The sequence below is a fragment of the Alexandromys fortis genome, unplaced genomic scaffold (genome assembly GCF_014885135.2).
Source record: "Alexandromys fortis isolate MF-2015 unplaced genomic scaffold, M_Fortis_MF-2015_v1.1 scaffold_137, whole genome shotgun sequence".
In the NCBI taxonomy this organism is placed as follows: domain Eukaryota; kingdom Metazoa; phylum Chordata; class Mammalia; order Rodentia; family Cricetidae; genus Alexandromys; species Alexandromys fortis.
Genome location: NW_026068009.1, coordinates 608,946 through 632,171, shown reverse-complemented (window position 1 = coordinate 632,171; position 23,226 = coordinate 608,946). Strand labels below are relative to the sequence as shown.

Here is a 23,226-nt window from a genome sequence, read left to right as displayed (position 1 = left end):
CCAGTCAGTGGGTTGCCTTTCTGTCTTAGCAACAGTGTCCTTTGCTTTACAGAAGCTTCTCAGTCTCATGAGGTCCCATTTATTCAATGAGGCCCTTACTGTCTGTGCTGCTGATGTTATATATAGGAAGCGGTCTCCTGTGCCCACTTGTTGAAGTGTAGTTCCCTAAATAAATATTTTTTAAAATTAATATTTAAAATATTTTTTTAAAAAAGTCAGTCGTGAACGACACCCCAGAGCTCTTTATCAACTGGTCAGTGAGAACGATGATTCTGATGGCTCCATACCTCCCTCATAGTGGCGCAGCAGACCATGAGAGCACCAGAATCCATTGTTCTTCTGTCGTCCACGTCCGTGTTACTCAGTGAAATGCAAACTCGCCATGTATCCCCTTTTGCCAATAGGCTGCTTGATATAGCTGTACTACAATGAGCAAGTAGGATGTCATAATAAGTTTCCAATTAAATTTTGAGTTTGTAAAGGGCTACACACACAGCCATGAGTTTTCCCATTTCTTTGTTCTTGTCTTAAGCTCAGTCTGTCACGCGAAAGTGGAGCGTGCAAAGCGCGGTAAACTCAAGGACAAACGAGACGCGATCAGTCTCAGTTCCTCCCAGGCTAACACATCTCTTCGCTGCTATTGAATTCCCGGGCCCTCTGGTTATTCACATTCGAGCTTCTTCATTTGCTAAATATTAGGGTAGCACAAGTTATTTTAACCTTTTTCGGCTTTCTCAGCGCAGAAATGAGAACAGCAGTCCTTATTGTAGGGTTTGCTGAGAATTAGCTGTCATAACTCAAGTGACGCTTTTATCTCCATGTCTGGTGCACAGCGCATTATCAACAGAAATCCCCCGTTAATGCTGGCACGGGATCGTGGTCCTGCTAACTGTGGTGCTGGAGGAACACAGGTAGCAATTTGCACATTCAAATTAATGACTGACAGTGACCAGGAAACTGTTCGTAAAAGCCTTGGAGGGTCAAGGAAGTGTGGGATTACCCAAAGATCTGCATATGCTATCCTTACTGACAATGAAAATTTAAAGGGGCCCATATCTGAAAAAGAAACTATATTGAACTTCCTACGTGAAAACGAACACATTTTCATGCCCTCCTGAGGAAAACTGAATCTCCCTTCCTTAAAATGTACCATTTTTGAGAAAACATTCTGAAGAAGCTTTTCAAGCATTTACTGAAAGGACTATCTTGCAATTTTCAGCACCCCCCCCCCACACACACACCCCACAAAGAGGCTTCCTCCTTCTTTAGCATGCCCCTTCCCTCCAGACTGGCTTCATCTCTGAATTCCCTGAAAGCGAAAGCCACCCCCAGCCACCACCAAATGCTCACCACATGATCTTTTCTGTATTGTAGCAAACAACCTAATTTTGGGGAAATAAATGATTCCACTAGTGGCAGAGCCAACTGTGACACTGCGTGAGAAAGTGAGGGTGCAGAGGTCAAGTGTTTAATCCATCTGGTACCGCAAACTGAGCACAGCAAAGCCCCCAAACAGACCCAATTTTCCAGTGCTTTTCCCCCCCATTCCCTTCCTTCTTCCTTTCTCCCTCCCCGCTGCGTGAAGGGCAAAATTGCTTGTGAAGGTAAGAAGTAGACTGGCTTTGCACTTCTCAGCTCATTTGAATAGTCCCCTGACGTTAGGAACCTCTGAACCTGGTTACAAGCTGCTAATGATGTAAACTGGGAAGCTTATAGATGGCCACCTCAGCTGTGCTTGTTTCCATGGAATCCTGGGACTTGGAGACAGCAGAATTTGAACAAAGACATGCTTACCACTTTTTGCTGCAAGCATTGTTTCTCTATTAACCTCAGCCCTTCAGGGGAAGTTCCCAAGGGTTCTTTCTCCCGGACAATTATGCACGACCATGGAAAACAGCTACCGGGGCACATTGCCACAGCTTTTCTTCTTATGTATAAAGTGAGGGTTGGGGTGGAAAGGCACGGTGTTAGTATCAGCTATATCAGCACTACACACACTGGGAAAACAGGTTCCCTAGGAGTGTTATCATCCAATTTTCCTTCCCCTGCAAAGAGACTTCTTCCTTCCTTGACATGTCCCTTCCCTGAAGACCCTGCAGCGTGGCGTCGTCTCTCCCATAAATTCATTGAAAACAAAGGCCACTCCCATTCGCCACCGGATGGGCACTGCACAGTCTTCTTTGTCTTGTGGCAAAACACTAACATGAAGACTGCCTGTTACCAATGGGGTTTCATGCGTTCACCTTCCAGAGCAACCATCAGGGCTATCTCCCTCACTAAGGATTCCATCATCTCATGGAGTCTGTCCATCCCTGGGCTTTTCTTTGAAGGGAGATTTTTGTTACTATCACATCATTGCTTATCAGAGATATGTTTAAGCTGTTTATAACTGGGGCTGGAGAGATGGTTCAGTGGCTACGAGAACTTGCTGTTCTTACTCGTTCAGTTCCTAGGATGCACACAGTGACTAATAACCTCCTGGTATCCAGCCCAGGGGTTCCAACAACCTCTTCTGGTCTCTCCAGGCTTCTTATGCATGCAGTGCCCATAAACTAATGAGGGCAAATGTGTGTGTGTATATATATATGTAAAATATATGTATGTAAAATAAAATAGGGTATATTCTTTATATCCTTCTGTTTATTTTGATAGGCTTTGTATCTAGAAATTTATCCAAATGTTGGCATATGTTGCAATCATTCATTCCTCAGTTCTGATTACACTAAGTAGTACACATACACCAGCTCTCTCTCTAGCTAGCTTGACTAGGGGTTTCTATCTTGTTTGTATTTTCTTTCTGTTATTTTTTTTTTTTGAGACAGGATTTCTGTTTATCTTAGAACTAGTTCTGTAGACCCAGCTGGCCTCAAAATCACAAACATCTGCCTGCCTCGGTCTCCCAAGTGCTGGAGTTAAAGCCGTGTGCCACCACTGCCCAGCTTGTTTATGTTTTCAAAAAACCAACTCATGGCTTCATCAATTATTTGTATTATTCTTTTAGTTTCCATGTCTGCTTCATTCTATTTCTTTTTTTTTTTTTTCAAGACAGGGTATCGTAGCTTTGGAGCCTGTCCTGGAACTAGCTCTTGTAGACCAAGCTGGCCTCAAACTCACAGAGATCGGCCTGCCTCTGCCTCCCAAGTGCTGGGATTAAAGGCATGAGCCACCACTGCCCGGAGGTTCTATTTCTTCTAAGATAATGAGTTATTTATTTGATATCTCTGTGATGTTTTTATATAAGCACTTATATTTACATACTCCTTTTTAGATGTCTTTGCTATATCCCAAAGACTCTGAAAACCTATGCTTTATTTTCATTTGATCTAGGAATCTTAAATTTTCCTTCCTGTTTTTTTTTTCAGTGATCATTCAAGAGGGTACTGTCCAGTCTCCACGTGCTTGCATAGTTTCTCTCAATATATCTATGATTTCTGTATCTATGGATCAGGCTACTTCTTGGGAGAGGCTGCTAGTTTGTTTCCTGGCAGCTCTGACTAAAAATAAACACACAGAAACTATATTAATTGCAATACTGTTTGGCCGATAGCTTAATCATATTTCTGGCTGACTCTTATATCTTAAATTAACCCATTTCTATTATTTTATATTTTACCATGAAGTCCGTGGCCTACTGGCAAGGTTCCATCACATCTGTCTCCAGCAGTGGCTACATGGCTTCTGCCGACTCCGCCAACTCTCTCTATATGTCTCTTTCAGCCTGGCTTTACTCTATTAAGCCATAGGCTGAAAACAGCTTCTTTATTAACCAATGGCAATAAAAGATATTCACAGCATTCATCACCTCCTCTTTTCTGTCTAAATAGAAAAGAAGGTTTTAACTTTAATATAGTAAAATTACATATGACAACACAGGTATCAAACAAGAATTACAGTTATAATATTTATATCTACTTTATCTTTTATCACCACTAAGGAAAACTATAACTATCTATTCTTCAACTCCATCAAAGACTCCAGAAAGATATAATATTACCTAAGTAAACAGAAAGTGCATTGTAAGCAACTTCCAAAACTCTAGAATTGACAGAGACATATTGCAGCCTGGACAGTCACCCAAGGTTCTTTTGTAACATTGCAGCACCTGTCTTTAGCCTACTGGCCCATAATATCCAGAAAACTTTTACATGAAGCAGGAAATTTCAAAAACAATTCCACCTATATTGTCAGTTTGTCAGTCAATTTCTGTGTCCTGCAGAATGTCTGGCACACTCTTTCATGAAGCAGGAACTCCGAAGGACTGTCTCACTTTCTTTAGGCAGATTCAGCAGTCATTTTTCTGTGGGTCTTACAAATCCAGTCAAACAGTTCAGACAAGAGCAGTTTTTTGCCCAAATGACTAACAAACTCCATAAGGAGCCTCTTTGATGCCCATCACCCTCGTGAAGTAGACTGATGCTGCCAGGGGCAGATGAGTCTCCATGTCATGAAAAATCTAAGTTCTTAAAACATTTTAAATGTCATATTCTGTAGTCTTTGAAAGATTTGAAGAATATCTACCCATATAAAATATATCTTTGTACATCTAGAAAACCTAATTAACATGACTACAAGATTGACTATTATAGATGACTATTAACCTGTATTTCTTAAGCACACATTACATTTTTAAATGAGCTCCACAAACACAATACCTTAATCAAGAGCATAAATATACTCATAACAAAATTGACCTTAAATTTGTATCAATAAACCAAGATCTATACCAATGAAAATCTCTATAGCATATCCCTCTTTAAATGTTAAGAAACATTTATAAACAATATTTGGGAATATGGGCATAGTTCTCTCCAAATTGCTTCCTGCTTTTTGGGGCAAAGTAATTTGGGAGGGGGGTGTTCACAGCAACCTTTCATGGGGTCTTGGTTCATCAAACCACATTAGTCTAGAATTAATCCACAGGTTCTCATCTTCTATGGAAACAAAACAAGAACCTCTTTTCCAAAGCAACATATCCTTAGACCCAAATTTTGAAGTCAAGATACCTTTAGAGTATATATGCTGGTTTAATTTAACAGTCTGTACAATAAAATGTCTCTCTGTACTTAGCTCATTCACATTTTAAAAAAAATCAAAGAAAACACAATAATATACATAATCCAGACTCTCTGTGTATATTCCATCTTTACATGGCTTCTTTGTTCTTACTCTATTACTTTTTAATATTTATTATCTTTATTCCTTTAATGTGTGACTGTCTGTACTCTGTCTCTTTAAAGACTGTTTTTTATAAGCCATTTACTTCCTTTTATAATTCTCTATACTATTTTTCTTCTCTCTCCCAAGCCTATATACATTTATTCAACACTGTGACCCATTTAGAGGTCTTTTTTATCTGAATTTGTCTTTATTGTGTATCTGTAATCCTTTTCTGACCAGGACAGCTTCTTAAAATACTAAGTGCTTCTTAAAATCTTAAGCTGCAGCATTGCTAGAGCAAAAACAACCCTGCCTGCTTGCTCTACTCAGTCCAACATGAAGGAAGTTCATTCATTGCCTCTGAGACTGCCAGGTGGGAGCCATCCTCACCACCTCAACTCTGGTAACCAGTTGGCCCATGCTGCCACCAAGTAACTTGCAGCACTATGCCCGCAAACCCCATTCAAGTGCTTGACCTCCTGAAAGAGACTGAGTTAGTGCTGGAAGCATGCACCAGGAAGCCACCATTTCGAAACCATGTGGGGTTTTTTTGTTGTTATTGGTTGTTTTGGTTTTTGTTTTGGTTTGGTTTTTGTTGTTGTTATTTGTTACCACTGAATCAGGAAGACCTCTCTTATAGGAATTAAGCTTCTGCTTGCTTCTAGCAAACAAAGCCTACCCAAAAAAAAAAAAAAATGCTGCTACCCAACAGCCATGCTTACCTCTGTTCTTTTGTGTCTAGGGTTCCTTTCCAAGCTTTCTCAGGATTTCTGTTGATTTAGTCAGCCCCACGTTGGCATGCCAATCTGTTAGCAGAGGCAACTTGTTTGTTTCCAGACTTTTGACTCAAAATAATCACACAGAAACTATATTATTTAAATCACTGCTTGGCCAATCACTTAAGCATATTGCTAACTAGCTCTTATATCTTTGGTTAACCCATTTCTATTAATCTGTGTATTGCCACATGACGGTGGCTTACCTGCAAGGGTCTATCCGGCATCTGTCTCCAGCAGTGACTATATGACTTCTCTCTGACTCCATCTACTCTCTTTATGCATCTCTTTCAGCCTCTGTTAAGCCATTGGTTGAAAGAAGTTTCTTTATTAACCAATGGCAATAAAACATATTCATAGCATGCATTACCTCCCACATCAGTTACATAGGAGTTACAGTCTTTTGAAGACATTACACTGCCTTATTTGTTCTGTTTATTGTGTTTCTGGGTTAAGATTTGTGCATCTGTTATTTTCAATGTCTCTTCATTTTATTTGACTGTCTTTTTAGTGAGGAACCTACACTTGAGGCCTTAATCCCCAGTACCACTCAGAGAAGATTAAAGGAAAAAAATACTTTTAAATGATGTTTCTCTTCCCTTACTGAGAAGCCATGACTGGAGATAAGTGCTCCATGCTTTTTATCCTTCTCTTCCCTTGTACTTCTGGCTGTCCCATTGTCCCTATCTTGATCTCCATTACAGTCCCAGCCTCCATTTAGAAAAGTCCAGAATTTGTTGTCCTGACTTTCTCTCACCGCTGCACCCAAAGGCAGCTTCGTAGCTCACCACCTTACCCCAGAAGATTTTTATTCTGTTCATTTTAATAGTCATCTTAGTGACTGCAGGATGGGAACTCACTGTGGTTTAATTTGCATTTTTCTAATGGTTAACACATTACACATGTTGTTGGTGTGTGTGTGTGTGTGTGTGTGTGTGTGTGTGCGTGCGCATGAATGCGCATGTGTGACCATTTTTGGAGATATAAGTAGTTAAGTTTTGTCCATTTTTTAAATTGGATTAGTTGCTTTTTGTTTTAAGTTGTAAGAGCTATTTGTTTTTGTTGTTGTTGTTGTTTTGGTTTTCTCTGTGACTTTGGAGCCTGTCCTGGAACTAGCTCTGTAGACCAGGCTAGTCTCGAACTCCCAGAGATCCACCTGCCTCTGCCTCCCGAGTGCTGGGATTAAAGGCGTGCGCCACCATCGCCCGGCTGTAAGAGCTATTTGTTATTTACAAATATTTTCTTCAATCCAATGGGTTAATTTTTCACTCTGATAATGTACAAAATGTTCAGTTTACAAAACTTTTTATTTCAATGAAGACCAGTTCATCTATATTTTCTTTATTACCTGTGATTTATGTGTCATAACTAATATTCTAAAGCTTTACTTCTGTAGATTTTGGGGTTTTTTCTCTGAAAGTTCTGTAGTTTTAGCTTTGATGTATTGGTCTTTTGCTCATGCCCATGATTTGAAGAAAGACCAAATACCATTAATTTTACCTACAGGTATCCATTTTCCCCTGCATCATTTGTTGAAAAGATTGCTGGGTTGGGGGGTGGTGTTTTGTTTTGGGTTTTTTTGTTTTGCATCCTTGTCAAAAATCATTTGACTATATATGTAAGGTTTTTTTTTTTTGAGGACTTTCTAGCTTCCTGCATCTCTATGCCTGTCTTATGTGCTGTTTTAATTGCTGTAGTAAGCCTCAAATCAGGAAATATGATTTCTTTAACTTTGATTTTTTTCAAAGTTGTTTTGAATTTTTAGGATCCTTTCAAGTCCCTCCATATGAATTTAAAATAGATTTTTCTATTTCTAAAACTAAAAAAAAAAATCATTGAGATTTCGATGGGCATTGCCCTAAATCTGTAAATCTGTATCTAACTATGGGTAATATTAACAATTTTAATATCAAGTCTTCCAAACCATAAACACAGAAGATATTTCTATCAATGTCTACTCTAATTTCTTTCAGGATGTATAATAATATTTTAACAAAATCTTTCCCAGTCTTACTGCTTTTCCACCCAAGCAGATACCAACTACTGCTGAGAAAGCTTCCCAGACTCTTAACCAGTTCGTCCCTTGTCCCCACAGTTCAATTCCATGGTGCATCTCCCCCTAGATGAGAACTGGTGGGGGAAAGTTGAGGGAGGTACTCTGCTGTTGAAGCGACATTTAGCTCTACCAACCTCAGCCCTAGTCTTTGCTGCCTTTGTGGTTCAGCTCCCTCCCTCACCAAAAGAGAGTATGAGGAACCTGGTCAGCATCAGTTTCCATTTTAATATTTATTCCTTTTTATTCACTGTCACGTGCCTCTGCTTACATGCAGTCTGTGTGCACCATATGCTTGCTGCTGCCCATGGCTGCCAGGAGGCAACAAATCCCCTGAGACCATTGTGAATTCCTGGTGTGGGTTCTGGGAATCAAAGTTGGGTCTTCTGCAATAGTAGCATGCACCCTTAAGCCAGCTCTCCAGCATATATACAAATACAGACTCACACACACACACACACACACACACACACACACACACACACACAAATAATGGAGAAAACACAGTTTATAATGGACTGAATTATGTGTTCCCAAAATTCCCATAATGAAGCCCTTAAGTATCCCCATCGTACAACAATTGCATTTGAAAACAAAGTTCTTTGGGGAGTGATTTTGAATGGAAGCTGTCATAAGAGTAGAAAGAAGGGAACTGGAGAGATGGCTCTGCAGTTAAGAGCGTTGGTGGCTCTTCCAGAGGTCCAGAGTTCAATTCCACGCACCCACAAGGTATCTTGCCATTGTCTATTATGTGATCTGATGCTCTCTTCTGGCACACAGGTATACATGCAGATAGAGCACCATATCCATAAAATAAGTAAATTTGAAGGGGAAAAAAAAAGAGTAGGAGGAAGGGACAAAAAGCAGTGTGTTCACAGGGGAAAGGCACAGCAAAAAAAAAAGTGTCAAATCATCTGCAAGTCACAGAGAAGACTCAGAAAATATGTCAGGCCTGGCGGGCCACACCTATAATCCCAGGACTCCGGAGACAGAAGCAGGAGGATAAATATAACTGTAAGCCACAATGGGCTACACAGGAGGTCCCAGGACAGCAATGGTTACATAATAAGACCCTGTCTCAAAACCACAAAGAATTTTGAAAATGAAGAAAGGGAGGGGAAGGAACAGAAGAGAAAGGGATTGTTGAGACGCGGCTTATGTAGTACAGGATGGTCTCAAACTCTGTGTAGACACGAAAACTTCTGACTTTCCTACCTCTGCTCTCTCGATGCTCGGATGGCAAGGGGTGTACTGTCACACTTGGTTTATACAGCGCCAAGGAACAAACGCAGAGACGCAGAAATGCTGGGCAAGCACTCTACCTAATGACGCATAGCCTCGGCCCTGCTATTAGCTTTCATAGAAACTTCTTTCATTTTATGTGGTCTTGTTTTCCGTGGGAAATGATCTTACTCTCTCCCAACGGAAAGGTTAGTCTCATTTGCTTGCATCACAATCTCTAGCCAAATCCCAGCCAGCCCACTCCCAAAACTATCCGCTCATTATGTCTGACATCACCAACCACACTGAAAGAAATTTGAGAAGGAAATTAGATCAAATGTGTAAATTAGAGACAAATGTGCAATTAACACTCAGAATGTTGATTGGACTTATTGAGTACTTTAAAATTATTATAACAACTGTTGCAGAAGTGGATGCCCTGAGGTCAAATTTTTGACATCACAAAAATAGCATATTGGCTTTTTAGAAAAAGAAAAACCATTACCCCTATTCATCTTGCGTGAATTTCCCTTGATATAGAAGATAACGGTGGAATACTAGTCAGTGTGACTCAGAATGAGCCCGGCCCTTTAGGACTCAACTCTTTCTGTTTCCCAAGTGCTTGACTTCAGAGAAGTAGACTGCAGACATTTTTTAACAATCTTCAATTTAAAGCTTTACAAAATGGAAATGGCATAGGTTGGTAGAACAAGGCTACCAACCTTGAAAGGACCTTGCAGGAAAGGGTTCTTGTTGTGAAATATTTTATAAATGCTACATTACAGCAATTTAACACGTGCCTGGTTTTGTTGTTTTGGTGGGGGTAAATTTGAGTTTTTGCTTTGAAGATACAAGTCACCTCCTTAACTATCCTATTATGTAACTGTAATGAAATTTACAACAGAAAACTCGACTGAGAATTATTTGAGCTCAGCACGACTTGCTGGCCTTCCTAAAGCGCTGGTTATTAAATTTAAGAATGGGTTCTAGAGGCTGCATCTCTACAGAAGTTTAAAGGACCACATGTTACCAGGTATCTTGTGCATTTGGTTACCCTTCTGTCCAGGGTTAAGGAACATGTGTTTCTCAGAACCAGCCCTAGAATCTGACTTTCATTATTGACCTATCTTAAGTCCTACACAAGAACTAAGCAAGTGAATATTAGGTAGGTTTTTAAACCTCCCCACTCTTCAACCAACTGACCTGAATTCGAAAGAAGAATCATCAAGACAACTAGCGTGAGTAGTTTTTCAAGTGCTAAAAATTGCTTCATCTTCAAAGCTGATGGCTGTTGACCTCAGCAGCGAGGACAATACTGGAAGTGGCTTTTCATGATTCTACCAGAACTATCAAAAGTCCCATTTCCTAGCAATGCGTAGTTGAGTCCAACCCTTGGGAGAGGAATTTGGGTTCACAAACTTGCATTTCAGGAAAAAAAATTTTGAGGACTATTAAATGTTCAGATGTCAGTTAAATGGTCAGGTGCTTGCCCTACATGGTGGAGTTTAGGCAAAGGAGATATTTCCGTGTCATTTTTTTTAGGAACTATAGTCAACATTTAGGAACATGATAGTCAACATTACTGACTTGTAATCTATTGTGTGGGTTACTTCACATATTTGGGGTCTAGTAGGGGAAACACTGTCTTCCGAGAACATGAGCCAACTTCTACATTGCTGTGTATCTGCCTTCAGAGCAGCCTTCCCTGGCAGAATGTCTAGACGCAGGCCCAAGGTACATGGCTAGCATCTTAGGACAGATTCTGCCAATAGTGTCCTTCTCCCTTTGGAAGACTGCTGAACTTAAGGTCTAGACACAGGCTCAAGAAACATGGCTAGCGTCTTAGATCGGATTCTGCCGATAGCATCCTTCTCCTACGAAAGACAGCAGGGCTTCAGTAGCTTTCTGCTAAGCATGCCTCTCATGATTCTGCTGTCCCTGTGGTGAGGGTCGCTTCAGTTTTCTACAGTGTTCTTCTCAAACTCTCACTAGAAATTATTCCACCTGATCTCATCATTCCTCCTCCCTTCCCTCTTTTCACTTATTCACCCAACTTTAGTAAATTACAGAGAAAACAGGGATTCCAATAATTCACTCAATACCCTAACTCCTACTTCCAGCTTTTTTTCAAAGTATCTGCTTTCATGTTTCCCACATGAATTGTCACCTGACCCTTCCAGAGACGTTTCTCAGCCAAACCAGCTATGGGACTCTGACTCTGTCCCCATAGTGAACATGTGACACAGTCCAAGAGGAAACTTCCTTCTCTGACTCCATGACATTACAACACCACACCTTAAGGAGAAAATTCAAGCTAAAAAAAAAAAAAAAAAAAAGGAATTCTGTTTCTAAGGATTCTAATTCTTATGCAAATTGTTCTACGTTCTTGGTTTTACAAAGAGTAAATCCAAACTGGCCAAGTGTTTTAATCTTTAAGGGCAAAGGGGCAACACAGGAATGCATTTCCGCTCAGGCAGAGCCAGGCAGAGTAGGGTACAGGTGGTGGCTGAACACGAAAGAGGTTTTTCTGTTTTGTTTTGCTGTGTTTTGTTTTTGCAGTGAATTCTATAGGTCGAGACGAGGTCAGTGCTACTCAGTCTTTTCTGTCTTTCGGAAAGGGCATTTTCGAAAAGACCAGGGCTCAAGATCTAGACTCTCATGCTAGGTTTGGAAGTTCTCTCCCTCTCCCTCCCTCCTGTGTGTGTGTGTGTGTGTGTGTGTGTGTGTGTGTGCGCGCGCGCGTGCGCGCGTGCGTGTGTGTGCGAGGGTACGTGAGCCTGTCTGCCTGCCTGTCTGTTGCTGTGCATCTGGGTGTCTGCTTCTTTGCCTCTCTGTGTATGTCTGTCTTTCTGCCTCCCTCCTCTTTCCCCCTCTCTCCCTCTCTCCTTTCCTTCCTTTCTAGCTCTCTCCCTCCCAGTCCTGTTCTCTCTTAGGACACCTCCTTTCCTCACCATGTTGCCACCTGTGGGGACATTCATAAGTCACCAGATATTCGCTCTGAGTCTTGGAGCTCAGTGAGCCGACTGTCACCTCTCTATCCCTCAGCGTCCTCCCCTAAGTGGCAGCGATTCATTTCTCACTGTGCTTTAGAGCCTCAGACTCCGATGCAGATATTGACAAAGTCCTCTCTACCATCTATTCTTTCGGGCGCAGTAAGCCATTTGCCGCAATTTGTCAGCCCCAAATGAGACTTTTCTAGTCGATGAGCTATAACTATTACCATCTGTGGTCTCAAGAGCGCAGGCCTGAGAGTCAAAGCCATGGGTACCAGCCTCACCTGCCACCCACTCGCTGGGTAATCATGGGCAAATCACCTGCTTTCTCGAGGCTGCAGATGTGCATGTAAGTGCACTCACCACACAGCATGGTAGCGGCACAGATCAAGTACAGGAATCCAGTTCAGCATAAAATGGGTTAAAGAAGGCTGTCCTGATTTATTTTCCTTTTGCCAGAGAAGAGTTACTTATTTAACCTCCCAAGAAGTCCCTTATTTATAAAAATTTCCCTTTTTAGCTTTGTGAGGGAGGAGATGGAATTGTTTCTGACAAATGACCCATAACTTTAAAAGTTCCTATTTTGAGGTTCTACATGATGTTCTAATAATACAATACTTAACTTTAAGTGGCAAGACCTGGTTTCAGTAAAAGACTATTTGGAGCAGAGTACATATGAATCTGAAGGCCCCCCGGGCAATCTTTATGCCATGGACTCGTGTTTCTCTTGTCTAACGTAAGCCAGCCTTCTGAAATGAGCAGCTCGAGTAAGTCCCAAGGCAAGAGAGAGATGCCAAAGCAATTACATTTATAGTAAATTCAGAAGAGAATGTGCACAAGATAGGAAGCAAATCTCTGTGGGCATCATTGCAAGGAAAGGCAATAGTTGGTCTCTGCCAACAGCCGTTGGATGCCACCAGCACGGAGCAATTAGAGACGGGACGGGTTCGCTGACACGAGAACCGCGCAGTGGCTAGAAGGCAAAACTTGAAGCCTCGAGGAGTCCAGTCAGGGTGGTTAGAGCCCTCAAGCCGCTTTGTGTTTACAGACTGTGGTTCCTAACCGCGCTTCATTGTTTTCTGAAGCCTCAGATGACTTGTGCTACGGCTTGCCGAGAATTCCAGCCTCCAGTCACTGCACCCCCAAAATCAACCATGTCCGTTTTAACTCTGTTGTGGCCTTGCATCTATCAGTCCCACGGCGATCCAGCTTCTAGAAAGAGAAGCTTCCAGTCGTTGGCCATAACTTTTACCTCGCAGTTTCTTCCAATCAACCGAACACTCTGTCTTTTCTCTCCATTCTCGCCATAGAATCCGTTCTCAAAGGTCACCGATGACTTCCTAACCTGCACCGGTCATCTTTCCAGTTTGCCTACAGAATTTGACCCTACTGACCATCCCCCCCTCCCCTCCCCCTTCTTCTAGCTCTTCTCCCTGCCTTTTCCCTAGCTATCGCCTTTGGCCCAGCATTCCCAGCACTCCATCCTCGTCTTAGCTTGGATGATGTCATAAACCTGTCTAGCTTGTATGTGCCTGCATCACTGGTGGACTGTCAGGAACAGAAATCATGTTAGTATTTTGAGCATAAAAATTTTAGTATTTAAGAGCGTATTGTATAGCAAAGAGGTAAACAAGGACTCTAAAATGTACAGAAGCATCAGCTCACCCATACAGCAGGACATGGCTTCATTTGGAAAGAGTCTTGTTTCAGGTATAATTAATTAAGATAGCAGCTTAATTGCTGCTCTTAAAGAGAACCCACAGAATGGTCACAGCCATCTAAAACTCCAGTTCTAGGGGATCTGACACCCTCTTCTGGCTTCCATGGGTAACAGCACACACATAACGCTCATCCATAGGTGCGGGCAAAACACATACACATAAATAAATCTGGAAACAAAAACTAGAGGGAAACTTTATGACATTCGATTGGAAGCAATTTCTTACACAAACACACACACACACGTATACAGACAACCAAAGAAAAACTAGATAACTAGATATATTGAACTTTATCAAAATTGGAGCTTTTGTCCATCAAGTCCACTATCATCACTAATGTAAAAAGGTAACTCTCTAGATACAATAGAATATTTGAAAATCGTATCTGGTATGATATTTAGATTCATAATATAGAAAGATACTAAACCTCAACAATAAAAACACAAGTAACTATATTCGAAAGTGAGCAAAAGACTAGAACAGATTTCTCTATAAAGAAGATGGACAAATCATAAAATGGTGTTCACAATCACTGGCCATAAGGGAAATACAAATCTCAACCACAGAGAGACGCTCCTTCATGCCTGCAATGGGCACTTACTGAAGAGGTGGTGCCAGCAAGATGTGTGAAAATTGGGAACTGTTGTACATTACTTGTGAGGATATAATATGCAGCCTCTATGGAGAACTGCTTGGCAGGCCTTCAAAAATAGTGAATTCTAGTCCGAAGTGGGTACCTAGAAGAATTCAAAACAGGAATTTGTGTGCCAAGGTTTACTGGAGCATCATTGACAGTAGCCTGGAGGTGGGAAAAGCTCAAGTATCCATCAATATATGAATAAACAGAGATGGTGTGTGTGTAAGGGTCTGTGTGTGTGTGTGTGTGTGTGTGTGTGTGTGTGTGTGTGTAAATAGCATTCAGCTTTAAGAAAGAACGAAGTTTTGATATGTGCTAACACTGGGATATCTTGACTACACTGTCAGACACCAAAGAACACACATAGTGTGATCCACTGATACGAAATACCTAGGACACATAAATTCATATCATCCGTGGAACAGACATTGCCAAGGACAAGGACAAGCTTAATGGTTAACGGCTACTGTGTTGAATAACTGAAACTCCTTGGGAATAAATAACAATGATAATTACACAACATTTGAGTGTATTAATATTGCTGAATTGAACAGTTTAAAGAATGAAAATGGCAAACTTTGTGTTATGTATGTTTTACATTTTTAGAGCCTGTAAGCAGATATCAAAGGCCTGAGGAACTGAAAGGGAGAGGAGCGGAAAAGTACATGCAGGGGCTAGTATCAAAATAGACAGGCAGGAGCTGATTCCGGGTACAGGGGGAGAGAGATGGGCATGCATGACAGGGGCTTGCCTGAGATCATGAGCAACTGGAAGCAATAGTTCCTACATTAACTGAGACACACACCAAAGAACTGGTCTGAGGTGGTGGAGCAAAACCTGGTCAGTTGTAATTTCCTTGTATTTGAAGTGCTCAAAGCAAAACGCTTGTGTGATTTGACTGTGACATGGCCCCAGTCCCTGAATGAGCCAACTTAAAAAACAAATGGCATTGAGCATGTCCTGGCCACTTACAATACACAGGACACTGGCCTAAGCATTCTGCATGCATCCGTTCAATCCTGACAACTGTCCCTTTCAGACAATTCCAAGCATTTGACAAGCATTATACTGAGCGCTGCCCATTGCATGGCGTGCCATTCCCTACAAAGGGCATTCCAGTGTTGTGTTCGCCAAAAAGGCACCAAAAACAAAGCACGATTCTCCATCTAAGCCAAAATCAGGGCAAAGACTTTGACGGTGAACAGAAAAGGCACCCATAGCCACCAACATAAGAATGTGCCTGTTAATGGCTTTCTGGACGCTCCAGGTACGCGGCTCCAGAAGCAGAGTCCTCAGGCAATTTGACCACAGTGCCCTCATCAAAGTTCCCTGGTCCCCAAGCCAAGGGTGAAACTGACAGAAGACATTTGTGGTTATTGCAGAAATCAACAAGCACCAAATCAAACCAGCTGTGAAGCGAATCCGTGCCACTGATGTGGTCAAGGCTGGGTTTGAGGGAAAGCAGCTGGCCCTGGGTTAGGAGGCAGTGGCATTGTCCACAAAACTGAGAAAACTGCAGGTGCTTCCAGCTGAATGAACATTTTCTGTTCACCATGAACAACAACAACAAGGGCTCGGGATGCCCTCAGGGAGAGAGTGTGGCCTGAGCAATTGTGAGGCCCTGGGTTCAAGCTCCAGCACACACACACACACACACACACACACACACACACACACAAATCTTTTCCTTTCAAACTTCAATATTTATATCACTAAATAAACCCTAAGGCTATGGTCTCCTTCTGTCACCTCACCTCACTTTCTAGATTGAAATCTGTTCATCCGATAGTACCCCCTCAAATGTCACAAGTTCACTAAGAGCACCAACCTGCCTTCCTCAGAACTGGTGATTTCCTCTTCCGTCCTCAGCTAGCTCTGTTCTCCTTTGCTTTTCCGTTCCTGTGATAGATAATACATTCTGACTTGAAGCTCCTTGGGTAGGAAAGGGTTATTTTCATCTTCCACTTCCAGGCAACCCTCCATTGCTGATGGAAGCCAGGGCAGGAACTCAAAGCAGGAACTGCAGCAGAGACTCTGGAGGGATGCAGCTTCCTAGCTCACCCTCTGCACCACACTTACCTAACCTTCATGACATCCCAAGCCCACTTGCCTAGAATTGGTGCTTCCCACATTAAACTGGGCCCTTCCACACCAATTGTCAATCACATCAGACTCTCAGAGGTATGGCCTCAGGCCAGTCTTATTGACGCAATCCTTATCTGGAGGGTCCCTCTTCTTGTTGACAATGACAGCTAACCAGATCAAACCTGCTGTATCTGGAAAAGATGGCGTCAGTGGTGTCTTCCCATTAGAAGTGTTGGCTCCTGGTGAGCAGAAGCTATTTTCTTCTCCTAGGCTTTGGATTTTCATAGAAAAGCACCCCTTGGATGTGGTTTTATTTTCAGGTTTTTTTTTTTTATTTAAAATTCCTTCATACAATAGAATGTAGGGTTTTTTTTGTTGTTTTTGTTTTGTTTTGTTGTTTTGTTTTTTTAATGAACGGGCAAGCTGAACTTTACAAAGGGATGTGCAACCAAAGTTGTAGTGAAAGTCTTTTGTAGCTCAGGAGCAGAACCCAGACCTGCTGTGACTCAGTTGTCTCTCTATCCTGCACTCCTCTCTACTCCTGTCTTTTCTATCTAGTTCTGTAGAAGCAACTTTTACTTTGCTGTCTTAGTCACGGTTACTGTTGTTATGGTGAAACCCCATGACCAAAAACCAGTTAAGAAGGAAAGGGGTTCTTTGGCTTACACTTCATATCACTGTTCCTCATCCAAAGAAGTGAGGACACAGTCAGAACCTGGAGGCGGGCTGATGCAGAGGCCATGGAGGAGTGCTGCTTACTGGCTTGCTCCTTATGGCTTGCTCAGCCTGCTTTCTTACAGAACCCAGGATCACCAGTTCAGTTCCACCCACCATTAGCTGGGCCCTCCCTCATCAACCATGAATTAAGCAAATGCCTTCTAGCTAGCCAGAACACTTACCAAGTCACCCACACTCAATGAAGAGGAACATCCTGATACTTTTTATCCTATTTAAAATTTGAAGCCAGAAATGTTGGGAGATTTTGGGTCTCCCTTCTTTCCCATGATCTCTGGTGTCCTGACTGCTCTAGGTGCTCCATCACAGAGGAGATGTATTCCTTTTCTCTCCTCTCTGTGACGAGTAGCTATGGCCTGGACAAAGTAGGTTCTTAGTAGTTGAATGAGTGATGAACCCACCATTTCATTTAGAAGACCCCAAAGCTATTAGAAGTAATTAACAAACCAAGGTTCTTGTTTGTTAAGCCTAGCATTTCTGTCTGCTTAACATCCAATTGAGATCCTTATTCTCTGGGCAAAAGTAAGTAAATAAAGACAATTTTAGAAGGGGTGGCCAATCCTACATCTATTAATCATTTTATTACTTGATATTTTTTCTACTTTGCTCCTCTCTGTTCCACTTCTCCCCTCTCTTCTCTTCTCATCATCTTCCCCTTCCTTTCTTCTTCCTGTTTTCTTCTTCCTCCTCTTCTTCTTGTTATTATTATTCCTCTTCCTCTTCTTCCCCTTCCTCTTATTTTCCTTTCCCTTTTCTTCTTCTTCCTTTTCCTTTTCTTATCCTTCGCCTTTTCTTATTCTTCTTCCTCTTCCTCTTCTTCTTATCCTTCCTCCTTGTCCTCCACAGCAAGGACTCACTATGTAGCCTTGACTGGTCCCAAATTCACAGAGATCTGGCTCGTGCTAATATCTCTCTTATATCTCGCTTTGTTTCTAGTTTATTTTGTTTTTGAGACAAGATCTCTGGTATTTCATGGCATTCCTCAAACTCAATAATTTGTAGCTGAGGAAAACCTTGCCCTTCTTGCCCCCATCCTTCTACCTGCTGAAACTACACTTGGAATGGCAGCAGGTGTGCCTGCCTCCACCTCTGGAATTCTGGAACTATAGGTGTGCCACCACACCTGGTACTGAGGATGGAACCTGGGGCATACCGGGCAATCGCTGAACCAACTGGGATCCCTAAAAGCTTCTGGGTGGGGGGGGGAATAAATGGTTGTTGAACTTGAACCTGGCTCATCTTGCAAACCTACAAAAAGCCTCTACTCTCTACCTTTTCCTAACCCTTGCCCCACAGGATCATATTTCTGTGTCCCTGCAATTCATCGTGATTCCCTTCTCCCTGGTTTTCACCTTCTTCCTACTCCTGCCTAGTCAAGTACCACTTCACTTGTCTCATCCTACTTAGCCTTCCTCCAGACCCCTTGATGCAATTTAATAATGTCAAGCCCTGGAGCTGGATGTCAAGGGAATGAGTCCTGAAAGTGATGTCCTCTCCCACAGATTTATGCAATACTCCATGTCCTAGATTTGAGGTGTGTGTGTGTGTGTGTGTGTGTGTGTGTGTGTGTGTGAACTGCCTTACTTTCAGCCACAAGTGTAGAGCTCAGACCAAATAAAAATCATTTATAAATACTAACACCTACAGTCTACAAGCCTTTATTCTGTTCGGATTCTGTTCTCCTTCTTTTCCCTCTTTTCATGAAGCTGTGCTTGTGAATAAAAGGAGAAACCGAGAAGACATAGGTCCAAAGACTACAGATTCAGTGACAAGGGAGAAAGGAGGAAGTGAGAGTGGCCTGGTGCTAGTCTTGTCCCAGCTGTCTACCTTGTCCTGTCCTGAACTCTCAGCATCTCCTCTCTGGCACAACTTTGTGCTGGAATTTACACAGATGTAGACAATTACGCCTTTGAAACTTGAAATTTGGCTTGCAAGGCAGTTTATTCCGTTGTCTACACAGCTGCCATTTGAGGGAGAATTTAGAAAATTCAAGAGTTTAGAAAATGGTGCCACCCATCCCTGCCAGAGACCTTTGGGGCTCATAACTTCTGGAAACAAAGTGGACGCTCTCTGGGAGGGTTGGTTGTATCCACCGGCTGAGCTGGCAGAGCCACCACTCCTGTCCCTAACTTGGAATGCTATCTCTTTCCTCCATTTCTAAGAGCAGAGTCCTGCGGATGGGCAAGCTTGAATGTCAACCGTGTGGGAAAGCCTCTCCTCTGGCAAAGTGGTTGCAAGTATACAAACAGCTGTTTTCCCCTCGTAAATGCGGTTTGGAGCACCGCTAAGATTTCCTTAGCGGGAAGAGTCGTGCCATGAAGGTGACGTCAGCGTACGCTTTGCAAACCCTTCTCTAACAAGACTGCATCAGGGGATTGTAGGGCCCAGCGGTAAAAAGACAAACCTCTCAAAGTGCTGTTCAGGTGACAGAAAGCTTCAGAAAGGTGACACCCTGGACCCAGAGGAGGACATAAAACCAGAGCTTTTCAGAGTGAGCCGGGCTCAGCACAGTAAAAGCACACCAGGCCCAGTAGAGATGGCTGAAGCAATAGGATCAAAAGTTCCAGGGTGGTCTGGGATAGAAAGCAGGACACTAACTACCACACACACACACACACACACACACACACACAGAGGTGACAGTGGTGGTGAAATCTAACTCTTTGTGTTCCTATTTTACTAAAGAAGAACAAGTGTGCATTATCACACACATGATGAAAAATGAATTTATAAAAGCCTTTTTTCCCTCTCTTGCCCTTCCCCCTTTCAGAATCCCAGAAGAAAGTTTAGCCTTAGTCCTTGTTTCCAAAAGATGAAGCTATCATCTTCTTTAAGTGATTGCTTTGATGAGCAATCAAGTTCACTCTCATGAACTCCTGTGTTGGCAGAGTCTACCCGTTTGTTTCCTGATCGTCCTGACTCAAAATAATCACACAGAAACTATATTATTTGCAATACTGTTTGGCCAATAGCTTAAGCATATTTTTAGCTAGCTCTTATATCCTAAACTAACCCATCTCCATTAATCTGTGTATGGCCACATGGCTGTGACTTACTGGCAAGGTTCCAGCATGTCTGTCTCCTGCAGGTAGCAACATAGCTTCTCACTGACTCTGCCTACTTTCTCCCAGCATTCAGTTTAGTTTCCCCCCAGCTCTATTCTGCCCTATCATAGACCAAAGCAGTTTCTTTATTCATTAACCAATAAGCAACACATATACAGAAGGACTTCCCACACCATTTCCTCTTTTCTGTTCAAATAAGAAGGAAGGTTTTAATTTTAACATAGTAAAATTACATATACTAAAACAGGTGTCAAGCAAGGATTACAGTTACAGTATTTATATCTACTTTAACTTTCATCATAACTAAAGAAAACTATAATTATTATCTATTCTTTAACTCCATCAAAGACTCAGAAAGATATAATATTACCTAAGTAAAAAGGAAGTGCATTGTAAGCAACTTCCAAAACTCTAGAATTGACAGACATCTCACTGCCTGGAGAGTCACCTAAAGTTCTTCTGTAATGTTGTAGGCATCAATAGTATCTGGTAGACTTTTTCATGAATCAGGAAAATTCAAAGACAGTTCTGCCTATATTGTCAGTTTGTCAGTCACTTTTTTCTGTGTCCTGCAGAATGTCTGGAAGAGTCTTTCATGAAGCAGGAACTCTGAAGGACTGTCTTACCTTCTTTAGGCAACTTCAGCAGTCAATCTGTTGATAGAGGCTACTCATTCATTCCTGGATGCCCAGACCCAAAATAATCACTCTGAAACTATATTATTTGCAATACTGTTTGACCAATAGCTTAAGCATCTTTCTAGCTAGCTCTTATACCTTAAATTAACACATTTTTATTTATCAGTGTATCACCATATGGCTGTGGCTTTACCAGGCAAAGATCTGGCATCTGTCTCCTTCGGCAGCTACATGGCTTCTCTGTGGGTCCTGCAAGTCCAGTCAAGCAGTTCAGGCAAGAGAAGTTTCTTGCCCAAATGCTAGCAAACTTTTGCATGAGGAGCCTCTTTGATGCCCATCATCCTCTTGAAGTAGACTGGTGCTGCCAGGAGCAGACATGTCTCATTGTTGAGAAATAACTAAGTTCTTAAAATATTTAAATGCCATATTCTATAAGTCTTTTAAAGGTTTGAAGAATACCTAGTCATCTGAAATATATCACTGTACATCTAAAAAACATAATTAACATGACTACAAAATTGACTTTATAGATGACTATCTATGAACCTGTATTTCTTAATTATACATTACATTTTTAAATGAATTGCACAAACACAATACCTTAATCAAGAGTAAAAATATACATATTACAAAATTGATCTTAAATTTGTATCAATAAACCAAGATCCATACCAATGCAAATCTCTATAGCATACCCCCTTTAAACAAACATTTATAAACAATATTTGGGAATTTGGGCATAGTTCTCGCCAAACTACTTCCTGCTTTTTGTTGAATGAAGTAATTTTAGGGTTCATGGAGACCTTTGAGGGATCTTGGTTCATGAAACCACACTAATCTGGAAGGAATCCACAGGTTCTCATCCTCTGTGGAAACAAGAAAAGAACCTTTTCCAAAACAATAAATCCTTAGACCCAAATTTTGAAGTCAAGATGCCTCTAATNATATTGGTTTAGCTTAGCAGCCCGTACAATAAAATATCTCTTTGCATTTAGCTCATTTACAGTCAAAAATTCAAAGAAAACACAATAATATACATAATCCAGACTCTCTGTGTATTTTCCATCTTTATGTGGCTTATTTTTCTTACTCTACTTTTTAATATTTATTTTATTATCTTTACTTCTTTAACCTATGACTGTCTGTACTCTTTTATATTATAACTGTGTCTATACTCTTTTCTTTTCTCTCTCCCTCTCTCCCTCTCTCTCTCAATTCTATGTACATTTATCCAACAATGTTACCCATTTAGAAGTCTTCCTCATCTGAATCTGTCTTTATTGCACATCTGTAATCATTTTCTGACCAAGACTGCTTTAAAAAAAAATGCTAAGTGAGCATGGCTAGGATCAACTCTGCAGTCCTGCCTGTTGACTCCACCCAGTTCAACATGGTGAAGGTCTGTTTGCCTCTGAGAGCCATTCTCACAGTCCCGTTTTCAGGCACACAGTGGGTCTATGCTGCCATTAAGCAAGTTGTAGCACTCCCTACTCACAAGCCCCATTTACATGCTCCATGGCCAGACCTTCCAAAAGAGTCAAAGCCCTTTGTGCTGGTGAACCAGGAAGCTGCTGTTTTTCTTAAAGAAGGTGAGCAGGTTTTGCTGTACCTCCCTTGCAAACAGAGCCTATTTGAAAAACTGCAGTTAACAAGAAGCTGAACTTGGCTCCCGTTTTTGCGAGTCTAGGAGCCTTTTTTATAAAACTTTCTTAGACTTTACATGAAAATTCTTGCCCTACTACAAGCTATGGTGATGATGCCGGCAGAGGATTGGTGGACACTCCAAGAAGAAGGCCACTACAATGTCTGCCCCTGTCCAGACTGCACATCTGCCACTGTTTCTGTTCTTGGTATTTTCATTATTTCCCTTTATTTACCCTTAACTATTTCTTACTAAGATAATAACTGGAAAGAACTGTACTATGAAACATGTATATAATCTTCAGCTAGGATAGCTAATCCTCTCAGATTTAATTTACCATCCAGGAAAACTGCTAACCTATGACAACAGCCAGTTGCAGCTGAACTGGAACTAGAGGCCCCTGAAATCTGCTTAGAGCTGTGGAAAACTGGAGGACCCTTTTTCTTAACCATACACCTACCCTGTAACACCTGCCTGGATTCTCTCCCCATTGGGAGGGTAAC

General features: G+C 41.6%; 1 protein-coding gene across 1 annotated transcript in view; it reads left to right on the top strand.

Annotated features, from left to right (window-relative positions):
- Nucleotides 1-23,226, top strand: part of Galntl6 (polypeptide N-acetylgalactosaminyltransferase like 6) — a 1,029,419-nt gene that overhangs the window by 979,075 nt on the left and 27,118 nt on the right. The window lies entirely within an intron of this gene.